Genomic DNA, 11,014 nt, shown 5'->3' with positions numbered 1-11,014 from the left:
GGCCCCCCTTTCTACCCCCTCACCCCCTCCGACAGCCGAGGCCCCCCTTTCTACCCCCTCACCCCCTCCGACAGCCGGGGCCCCCCTTTCTACCCCCTCATCCCTCCCTAGACAGCCGGGGCCCCCCTTTCTACCTCCTCACCCCCTCCGACAGCCGGGGCCACCCTTTCATCCCCCTCACCCCCTCCGACAGCCGGGGCCCCCTTTCATCCCCCGACAGCCGGGGCCCCCCTTTCATCCCCCTCACCCCCTCCGACAGCCGGGGCCCCCCTTTCATCCCCCTCACCCCCTCCGACAGCCGGGGCCCCCCTTTCATCCCCCTCACCCCCTCCGACAGCCGGGGCCCCCCTTTCATCCCCTCACCCCCTCCGACAGCCGGGGCCCCCCTTTCATCCCCCTCACCCCCTCCGACAGCTGGGGCCCCCCTTTCATCCCCTCACCCCCTCCGACAGCCGGGGCCCCCCTTTCATCCCCCTCACCCCCTCCGACAGCCGGGGCCCCCTTTCATCCCCCTCACCCCCTCCGACAGCCGGGGCCCCCCTTTCATCCCCTCACCCCCTCCGACAGCCGGGGCCCCCCTTTCATCCCCCTCACCGCCCTCCGACAGCGGGGCCCCCCTTTCATCCCCTCACCCCTTCCGACAGCCGGGCCCCCCTTTCATCCCCTCACCCCCTCCGACAGCCGGGGCCCCCCTTTCATCCCCCTCACCCCCTCCGACAGCCGGGGCCCCCTTTCTACGCCCTCATCCTTGACAGCTGGGGTCCCCCCTTTCATTCCCCTCACCCCCTCTGACAGCCGGGGCCCCCTTTCTACCCCCTCATCCCTTGACAGCTGCGGCCCCCTTTCATTCCCCTCACCCCCTCTGACAGCCGGGGCCCCCCTTTCTACCCCCTCACCCCCTCCGACAGCCGGGGCCCCCTTTCATCCCCCTCACGCCCCTCCAACAGCCGGGGCCCCCCTTTCTACCCCCTCATCCCTCCCCAGACAGCCGGGGCCCCCTTTCTACCCCTCACCCCCTCCGACAGCCGGGGCCCCCTTTCATCCCCTCACGCCCCTCCAACAGCCGGGGCCCCCCTTTCTACCCCCTCATCCCTCCCCAGACAGCCCGGGCCCCCTTTCTACCCCCTCACGCCCCTCCAACAGCCGGGGCCCCCTTTCTACCCCCTCATCCCTCCCCAGACAACTGGGGCCCCCTTTCTACCCCCTCATCCCTCCCCAGACAACCGGGGCCCCCCTTTCATCCCCCTCACGCCCCTCCAACAGCCGGGGCCCCCCTTTCATTCCCCTCACCCCTCTGACAGCCGGGGCCCCCTTTCTACCCCCTCATCCCTCCCCAGACAGCCGGGGCCCCCCTTTCATCCCCCTCACGCCCCTCCAACAGCCGGGGCCCCCTTTCATTCCCCTCACCCCCTCTGACAGCCGGGGCCCCCTTTCTACCCCTCATCCCTCCCAGACAACTGGGGCCCCCTTTCTACCCCCTCATCCCTCCCAGACAACCGGGCCCCCTTTCTACCCCCTCATCCCTCCCCAGACAACCGGGGCCCCCTTTCTACCCCCTCATCCCTCCCAGACAACCGGGGCCCCCTTTCTACCCCCTCATCCTCCCCAGACAACCGGGGCCCCCTTTCTACCCCCTCATCCCCTGACAGCCGGGGCCCCCTTTCTACCCCCTCATCCCTCCCCAGACAACCGGGGCCCCCTTTCTACCCCCTCACCCCTCCGACAGCCGGGGCCCCCCTTTCATCCCCCTCACCCCCTCCGACAGCCGGGGCCCCCTTTCTACCCCCTCATCCCTTGACAGCTGGGGTCCCCCCTTTCATTCCCCGACAGCCGGGGCCCCCTTTCATCCCCTCACCCCCTCCGACAGCCGGGGCCCCCCTTTCATCTCCTCACCCCCTCCGACAACCGGGGCCCCCTTTCTACCCCCTCATCCCTCCCCAGACAACCGGGGCCCCCCTTTCTACCCCCTCATCCCATGACAGCCGGGGCCCCCTTTCTACCCCCTCATCCCTCCCAGACAACCGGGGCCCCCTTTCTACCTCCTCACCCCCTCCGACAGCCGGGGCCACCCTTTCATCCCCCTCACCCCCTCCGACAGCCGGGGCCCCTTTCATCCCCCTCACCCCCTCCGACAGCCGGGGCCCCCTTTCATCCCCTCACCCCCTCCGACAGCCGGGGCCACCCTTTCATCCCCCTCACCCCCTCCGACAGCTGGGGCCCCCTTTCATCCCCGACAGCCGGGGCCCCCTTTCATCCCCTCACCCCCTCCGACAGCCGGGGCCCCCCTTTCATCCCCCTCACCCCCTCCGACAGCCGGGGCCCCCTTTCTACCCCCTCATCCCTTGACAGCTGGGGTCCCCCCTTTCATTCCCCTCACCCCCTCTGACAGCCGGGGCCCCCCTTTCTACCCCCTCATCCCTCCCCAGACAGCCGGGGCCCCCCTTTCATCCCCCTCACGCCCCTCCAACAGCCGGGGCCCCCCTTTCTACCCCCTCATCCCTCCCCAGACAGCCGGGGCCCCCTTTCTACCCCCTCACGCCCCTCCAACAGCCGGGGCCCCCCTTTCTACCCCCTCATCCCTCCCCAGACAACTGGGGCCCCCTTTCTACCCCCTCATCCCTCCCCAGACAACCGGGGCCCCCCTTTCATCCCCCTCACGCCCCTCCAACAGCCGGGGCCCCCCTTTCATTCCCCTCACCCCCTCCAACAACCGGGGCCCCCTTTCTACCCCCTCATCCCTCCCCAGACAGCCGGGGCCCCCCTTTCATCCCCCTCACGCCCCTCCAACAGCCGGGGCCCCCCTTTCATTCCCCTCACCCCCTCTGACAGCCGGGGCCCCCCTTTCTACCCCCTCATCCCTCCCCAGACAGCCGGGGCCCCCCTTTCATCCCCCTCACGCCCCTCCAACAGCCGGGGCCCCCCTTTCATTCCCCTCACCCCCTCTGACAGCCGGGGCCCCCCTTTCTACCCCCTCATCCCTCCCCAGACAGCCGGGGCCCCCCTTTCATCCCCCTCACGCCCCTCCAACAGCCGGGGCCCCCCTTTCATCTCCCTCACCCCCTCCAACAACCGGGGCCCCCTTTCTACCCCCTCATCCCTCCCCAGACAACCGGGGCCCCCCTTTCTACCCCCTCATCCCCTGACAGCCGGGGCCCCCTTTCTACCCCCTCATCCCTCCCCAGACAACCGGGGCCCCCCTTTCTACCCCCTCACCCCCTCCGACAGCCGGGGCCCCCCTTTCATCCCCCTCACCCCCTCCGACAGCCGGGGCCCCCTTTCTACCCCCTCATCCCCTCCGACAACCGGGGCCCCCTTTCTACCCCCTCATCCCTTGACAGCTGGGGTCCCCCTTTCATTCCCCGACAGCCCGGGCCCCCTTTCATCCCCCTCACCCCCTCCGACAGCCGGGGCCCCCCTTTCATCCCCCTCACCCCCTCCGACAACCGGGGCCCCCTTTCTACCCCCTCATCCCTCCCCAGACAACCGGGGCCCCCTTTCATCCCCCTCACCCCCTCCAACAGCCGGGGCCCCCCTTTCATCCCCCTCACGCCCCTCCAACAGCCGGGGCCCCCCTTTCATCCCCCTCACGCCCTCCAACAGCCGGGGCCCCCCTTTCATCCCCCTCACGCCCCTCCAACAGCCGGGGCCCCCCTTTCATCCCCCTCACGCCCTCCAACAGCCGGGGCCCCCCTTTCATTCCCCTCACCCCCTCCAACAGCCGGGGCCCCCCTTTCATCCCCCTCACCCCCTCCGACAGCCGGGGCCCCCCTTTCTACCCCCTCATCCCTCCCCAGACAGCCGGGGCCCCCCTTTCATCCCCCTCACGCCCTCTGACAGCCGGGGCCCCCTTTTCTACCCCCTCATCCCTCCCCAGACAACCGGGGCCCCCCTTTCTACCCCCTCATCCCCTGACAGCCGGGGCCCCCTTTCTACCCCCTCATCCCTTGACAGCTGGGGTCCCCCCTTTCATTCCCCTCACCCCCTCTGACAGCCGGGGCCCCCCTTTCTACCCCCTCATCCCTCCCCAGACAGCCGGGGCCCCCCTTTCATCCCCCTCACGCCCCTCCAACAGCCGGGGCCCCCCTTTCATTCCCCTCACCCCCTCTGACAGCCGGGGCCCCCCTTTCTACCCCCTCATCCCCTGACAGCCGGGGCCCCCTTTCTACCCCCTCATCCCTCCCCAGACAACCGGGGCCCCCTTTCTACCCCCTCATCCCTCCCCAGACAACCGGGGCCCCCCTTTCTACCCCCTCATCCCCTGACAGCCGGGGCCCCCTTTCTACCCCCTCATCCCTCCCCAGACAACCGGGGCCCCCTTTCTACCCCCTCATCCCTCCCCAGACAACCGGGGCCCCCTTTCTACCCCCTCATCCCTCCCCAGACAACCGGGGCCCCCTTTCTACCCCCTCATCCCTCCCCAGACAACCGGGGCCCCCTTTCTACCCCCTCATCCCTCCCCAGACAACCGGGGCCCCCTTTCTACCCCCTCATCCCTCCCCAGACAACTGGGGCCCCCCTTTCTACCCCTCATCCCCCGACAGCCGGGGCCCCCTTTCTTCCCCCTCATCCCTCCCCCGACAGCCGGGGCCCCCTTTCTTCCCCCTCATCCCTCCCCCGACAGCCGGGGCCCCCTTTCTACCCCCTCATCCCTTGACAGCCGGGGCCCCCTTTCTACCCCCTCATCCCTTGACAGCCGTGGCTCCTCTTTCTATCCCTTCATCGCTTCCCAGACAGCCTGGGCCCCCCTTTCTACTCCCTCATCTCCCTGACAGCTGGGGCCCCTCTTTCTAACCCCCCCCCGACAGCCGGGGACCCCCCTTCTACCCCCTTACCCCCCCGACAGCTAGGATGACTCGTGTGCCCTCACCCACACACACAGTACCCAAGTTTAGATTGTTGGATGTGGTGTTCCATTTGTCTTTGCTCTTCCCCACAGCCATCTGGCACTTTTCAATTCCCTTCTCTCAAGTTCCTGCTGGATCTGCTATTGCTGCAGTCTGTCCCAGGTCCCAGCAACCTGTCTGGTGGGGTGCAGGGTGCATCACTGCATGTCCTGCAGTTTTTCAGCCATGCTCCTCTGCATGGGTGGATGGACTAGGGATGGATCACACTTTCCCTGGCCTATCCAGCCAGATGCTCTGCGGCACTAACTCATTGTGGGAAAGTCGGGAATAGTTGAGGGGTTGGTGGAACACAGGCAGAGGTAAATCCCGGTTTACACAGCAGGGTCTGGGATTAGGTTGTTGAGTTGGACAGATGCTGCAGGTCTGTTAATCACTGACTGGTGCCTGGTTGGTTACATTGTCTGAAATTCCTGCTCAGTCTGTGTAACCTGTGGCAGCTTTCAGATGTGTTTGAGCCTTCAGTGTTGAACTGTTGGTGATGGGGCAAAGGTGTATCGCTGCTTTGCCCTTCCACTGTCTCTCCCTCTCTGTCGCCCTCCCTCTTTCCTTGCACTTCTGTCTCTCTCCCTCCCTGCCTCCGTCCTTCCCCCTTCTACTGCCCCATTCCCTACAAACCCCCCACCCATAGAAGTGGTCACCTTGATGTCAGGTATGGTTTGGTAATGGCACTGCACAGTTTGTTCTGTGTAATAGGCCTGTAAATATGGAGCACTAGGTTAATGATTGCCATTGAGAGTTTACTGCTGGCCGCTCCTTGACCCTCTGGCTGCTCGGCAGGTCACTGTGACTTGGGCACACAGAGGAACTAACCCTGGGGAACCATCAGCTCTGTGGGACCTTGGTAAAGTTACAGCAGACTTCTGGGGCAGCAGAGGTTTGAGGATTAAGCAACTGAGATGGAGGGGAATTTGGCATCTGGAGGAAGGGGAACTTCCTTCACCCAGAGAGCAGTGAATCTTGGTGAGAATTTTGACACTGGAGATGAGGGATTAGCGCAGGAGCGTGAAACAGAGTGAAAAGCTATCACCCAATGCCCCTCCCATGTTTTCAAGGGTCCCTCAAGTTCCGGGGTTTGTATGGTGCTCTTCACCTGAAGGGGAAGCCAGCAGTCATCTTTGTGTCAGTTGTGTCACCATTAACATAAACAGGAATCTTGCACAGCAGAGATAAGGAGGGTGTGGCTGTTAGCTCACGGCTGTACTTTTGGTTGCAAGACACGTAGGCAATAGTTACAGGCCTATCATTTTGACCTGTACTGGTCCCAGTGCCTCCTCTCATCTCCCCTCTCCTCCCACCACTTCTGTCCCCTGGTCATGTTCTTCAACCATCCCTGCTATTTACTCCCAGTCTCTTCCTATAGGAATGAGTCCTACATATTCCCCCTGCTGACTTGGTTTCTCATAGGTTCCCAGCTGGAGTAACCAGGGAGAGTCTTGCAATAATGGGTCTTCGAAGAGCTTCATGTGTACCCATCAGACTGTTCTACTTCGGACACTTCTGTTTATTATAGGAGATGGTGCCCATCAGAAGATTTTACTCTGTGGTCTCCCACTTATTGGGGTTGATGCAGTGAGGAGTAATATGGTCAAGAGTAGCCAGCAATTCACCCCCGGCACACTCATTCACTTCACTCTGAGATGGTCTTGACAGCCTGCTCCTCTGGAATTCAGATCCCTCTTTTGCTCTTGCCTGTCCGCATTACTGGTTCTGAGTCCTTTAACCTCGGATCTCAGCCAGCTTTTATTGCTAACCTGTTGTGACCTATCTGACTCAGGAACTGTCTCCCAATATCTCTCCGTCTCCTCTCTGTGTGCCGCCCCTCCCCATATATGTGTTTGTGCCCCTCCTTCAGGTGTCCAGGTTCCTGAGCTCTGGAGCTCCCTACACGTCCCTGGCTCCCTTTTCTCCCCTCCTTCAGCTGTCTGGGACCCTGAGCTCTGAAACCCTCCCCCACATCCCCAGCCTTTCCTCAGAGGATAACCCCTTTTCTCCTGGTGAATTGTTTCTGTCTCCCAATGTGAGTACATTCTGGGAGTGGATCTGTGGGCTCGCCAACACATTGTGGAAAGTTACCCATCCCCTATAGTCTCAGAGCTAACGTTCCTAATCACATTCTGTAGCGATGCAGGACACCCAGACCGCCATTGCTTTATGTGCTTGTGGGATATGGGGACATTTCTCGAGCTGTGGGGAAAGTCATTCTTTCTTCTCATGCCTCTGCATCATCATGCAGGGTCACTGACCCAGTGGCAGGTGCACTGGGAGGTCACTGCCCACCCCATCTGTTTGCTGCCACCAAATCTCTGCTTGGTCAGCACTCGGCTTTGCTATTTATAATCTTCCAGAGCTTTACAAGTGACCACGCTCCTTCCTGTGCTTTCTCTCCACAGAGCTGTGCAGACGCAGGTCAAACAGAGGCAGTGGGTTGGAAGGCTGTGACTGACGGGAAACCGCAGTAGCAGTGTTACAGAGGGGTTGTCTTTCTAGAAAACAGTCTCCCTGTTGCTTCCTATGTCATAAGTGGAGATTTGCTCCCTTGAGAAATACTTCCCCTCAACATTACTGTGGGTGCGTGGTCTGTCGGCAAGAGAGTCCTGCATGTGTTGGAGGCAGAAGAAGAAAAAAAAGAATTCTTAAATATCTAGAGATGGATATTGCATTGTAGGTAAAAATTGAGGGGATATGAGTGAAATGCAAGCACCTTGGCCAGTATAGAGAAGTTGGCCCAAAGTGCCTGTTTCCGTGTTGTATTACTCTGACTCTTATCAGTAGAAGAGATTGATTTCAGTTTTAATGCAAATCTCAAATGGCCTCCCATTGTGAACCTTGCCCTGGGTAAACTAGTTCAACACTTTGAATACAAAAGAGCGAATTTTAAGTTCTATACCTCACACTTTTCCACAGTGATTAGTCAGTTTTGTAGGGGTGAATTTCGGATGTGTGCACTATATTCATGGTCTATTGTGTTTCCTGAATAGGTGGTTGGAGGCTATGAAGAGGTTTCCAGGGGATTTGTTAATTAAAAATATATTTTATTCTTAATATAGATACATTAATTGTACTTTAGAATATAGAACAGGACAGGGCATTTGGCCCACAATGTTGTGTTGATCATGATGCCAGTCTATACTGAATATCCTCCTGTGTATCATCCATATCCCTCCATTCCCTTCATTAACTCCAGCAAACTGCATGCTTCCAACACCACCACTGGTAAACCATAAGACATAGGAGCAGAATTAGACTATTTGGTCCATCAAGTCTGCTCTGCCATTCCATCATGGCTGACAATTTTTCCCTTAACCACATTCTCTTGCCTTCTCCTCATAATCTTTGACGCCCTGATTAGTCAAAAACCTATCTAGCTCTGCTGTAAATATGACTTAGCCTCCACAACCATCTATGGTAATGAATTCCACAGCTCACCAGCCTCTCCTTCTCAACACATTCCTTCTCATTTCTGTTCTAAATGGATGTGTATGTATATACATACTTCTTGCATCTCCTTTAAACTCCATGCCTCCCTCCCCACTTAATGTCTGTCCTCTGGTGTTTGTAACTCTTGGGAAAGGATTCTGTTTATCCTGCCTTATTTTAAAAACTCCTTGGTCTCCCCTCAGCCTCTATCTCATTTAAAAGTGTCACGGAGCCCTGCAGGCTGGGTGTGGGGAGGGTATTTCCCCGCTGGGAAGTCCCATTCTCAGACTGAAGGGCAGAGATGTGGAGAATTTTCGTCCCCCAGAGATGGGGATGGAGTGCAGTGAATCTTTGGAACTCTTGTCCAGGGCTTAGTGGGGCTCAGTCACTGAGTTCATTCAAACCATAGATAGAAACATAGGAAACCTACAACACATGTGCTGAACTTGTACTTACTTTAGAAATTACCCAGGGTTACCCTTAGCCCTCTATTTTTCTAAGCTTCATGTACCTATCTAGAAGTCTCTTAAAATACCCTATCGTATCCGCCTCTACCACCGTTACTGGGAGCCCATTCCACACACTCGCCACTCCCTGTGTACGACAACTTAACCCTGACATCTCCTCTGTATCTACTTCCAAGCACCTTAAAACTGTGCCCCCTCATGCTAGCCATTTCAGCCCTGGGAAAAAGCCTCTGACTATCTACACGATCAATGCCTCTCATTATTTTATACACCTCTATCAGGTCGCCTCTCATCCTCCACCGCTCCAAGGAGAAAAGGCCGAGTTCACTCACTCTCTCCCCATTCTTGTAAATCTCCTCTGCACCCTTTCTATGGTTTCCACATCCTTCCTATAGTGAGGCGACCAGAGCTGAGCACAGTACTCTGTGGGGTCTGGCCAGGGTCCTATATAGTTGTAACATTGTAGTTGATGACTAGACCTATGTATATTGAGGAATATGGAGATAGTGCAGGAAATTCCTTGGAGTATAGGAGAGTGAGGGGAGATCTTATAAAGGTGTACAAAATTATGAAGGGTATAGATTGGATGAATGCAAGCTGGTTTTTTCCACTGAGGGTAAGTGAGACAAGAGCTAGAACTCATAGGCTTGGGGAGAAAGGTGAAATATTTGAGGGGAATTACTTCACTTGGGGTGATGTGAATGTGGAATGAGCTGCCTGTGGAAGTGGTGGATGAGTTCAATTGTAACATTTAAGAGCAGTTTGGAAGAAAAGGGTATGGAGGTGTGGGTAGATGGGGCTAGGCAAAAAAAGTTTATCTTGGACCAGATGGGCCTGTTTTCTGTGCTGTAGTGCTTTGACTTTTGACCCTAAATGGTGCTGAGGTAGATTATTCCTGGGCATTGTGAGACGGGAGAGCAGGGCTTGAAGGGCCAAATGGCTGGCCTCTCTGTTCTAAGCACATTGAATTGTACAACAGAGAAACAAGCCCTTCAGCCCCTCTCATCCATGCTGACTATGGTACTTTACTACACTTGGTCCATATTCCCCCTTACCTTGCTTTAGTCCCAGTACCTTTGTACGCATCTCTATCACCTCATCTTGCAGCTCGTTCCATGCACCCACCACCCTCTGTGTGGAAAAGTTTACTCCATGGGTCCCCTTTAAATTCTTTCCCTTCTCACCTTGAACCTATGCCTTCTGGTTTTGGACACCACTTCTTGGGGGGGGGGGTGCGGGTGGGAAGACTGACTATCCACCTTAACTAATCAGAATCAGGTTTATTATTACTGACATATGTTATGAAATTTGTTTTTTTTTGTGCCAGCAGTACAGTGCAAAATAGGAATAGTGAGGTAGTTCATGGAGCATTCAGAAATCTGATGGTAGAGGATAAGAAGCTGTTCTTGAATCGTTGAATGTGCATCTTCAGGCTTCTGTTTTCACCCTAATGGTAGTAATGAAAAGAGGGCATGTCGCAGAATGGAGTGAGGGTCCTTAATGTTGGATGCTGCCTTCTTGAGGGGAGGGTTGTGTTCATGATGAAGTGGCTGAGTATACAACTCTCTTTTCCCTCTTGCAATCTTGTGCATTGGAACTTCTATACCCGACGGTAATGCAACAAGTTAGGATGCTCTCCATAGTACATACCAAATCTCCTCAAGCTCCTAATGAAACATAGCTGCAGTCATGCCTTCTTTGTGATTGCATTAATATGTTGGGCCTGGGATAGATTCTCTGAGATGCTGCCTCCCAGGAATTTGAACCTGCTCACTTTTTCCGCAGCTGACTCCTCATTAAGTACTGATGTGTGTTCTCCCAAATTCTCCTTCCTGAAGTCCACAATAAATTCCTTGGTCTTGCTAATGTTGAGTGCAAGGTTGTTGTTAGGACACTACTCAACTAGCCGAATTCATCTCACTCCTGTGCACCTCTCACAGCCATCTCAGATTCTGCTGACGGCAGTGGTCTTATCGGTGAATTTTATAGATGGCGTTTGAGCTGTATCTAGCTGTACAGTCATGAGTGTAAAGCAGTAGGCTAAGTATACATTCCTGAAGTGTCTGTTATTTGTCAGTGAAAACTCTTTTGAGTTTATAAACCTTTGTTAAGTCACCCCTCAGCCCCATTCCTACACTCAAATGGAGTGGGGGGAGGGGTGTAGCCTATCCAGTCTCTCCTTATAATCCAACCCCTCCAGTCCCAGTAACGCCCTCTTGAATTTTT

Source organism: Hypanus sabinus, chromosome X1 (assembly GCF_030144855.1).
Source record: "Hypanus sabinus isolate sHypSab1 chromosome X1, sHypSab1.hap1, whole genome shotgun sequence".
Lineage (NCBI taxonomy): Eukaryota > Metazoa > Chordata > Chondrichthyes > Myliobatiformes > Dasyatidae > Hypanus > Hypanus sabinus.
The sequence above is the reverse complement of the archived record's forward strand: the minus strand, read 5'-3'. Positions refer to the sequence as shown.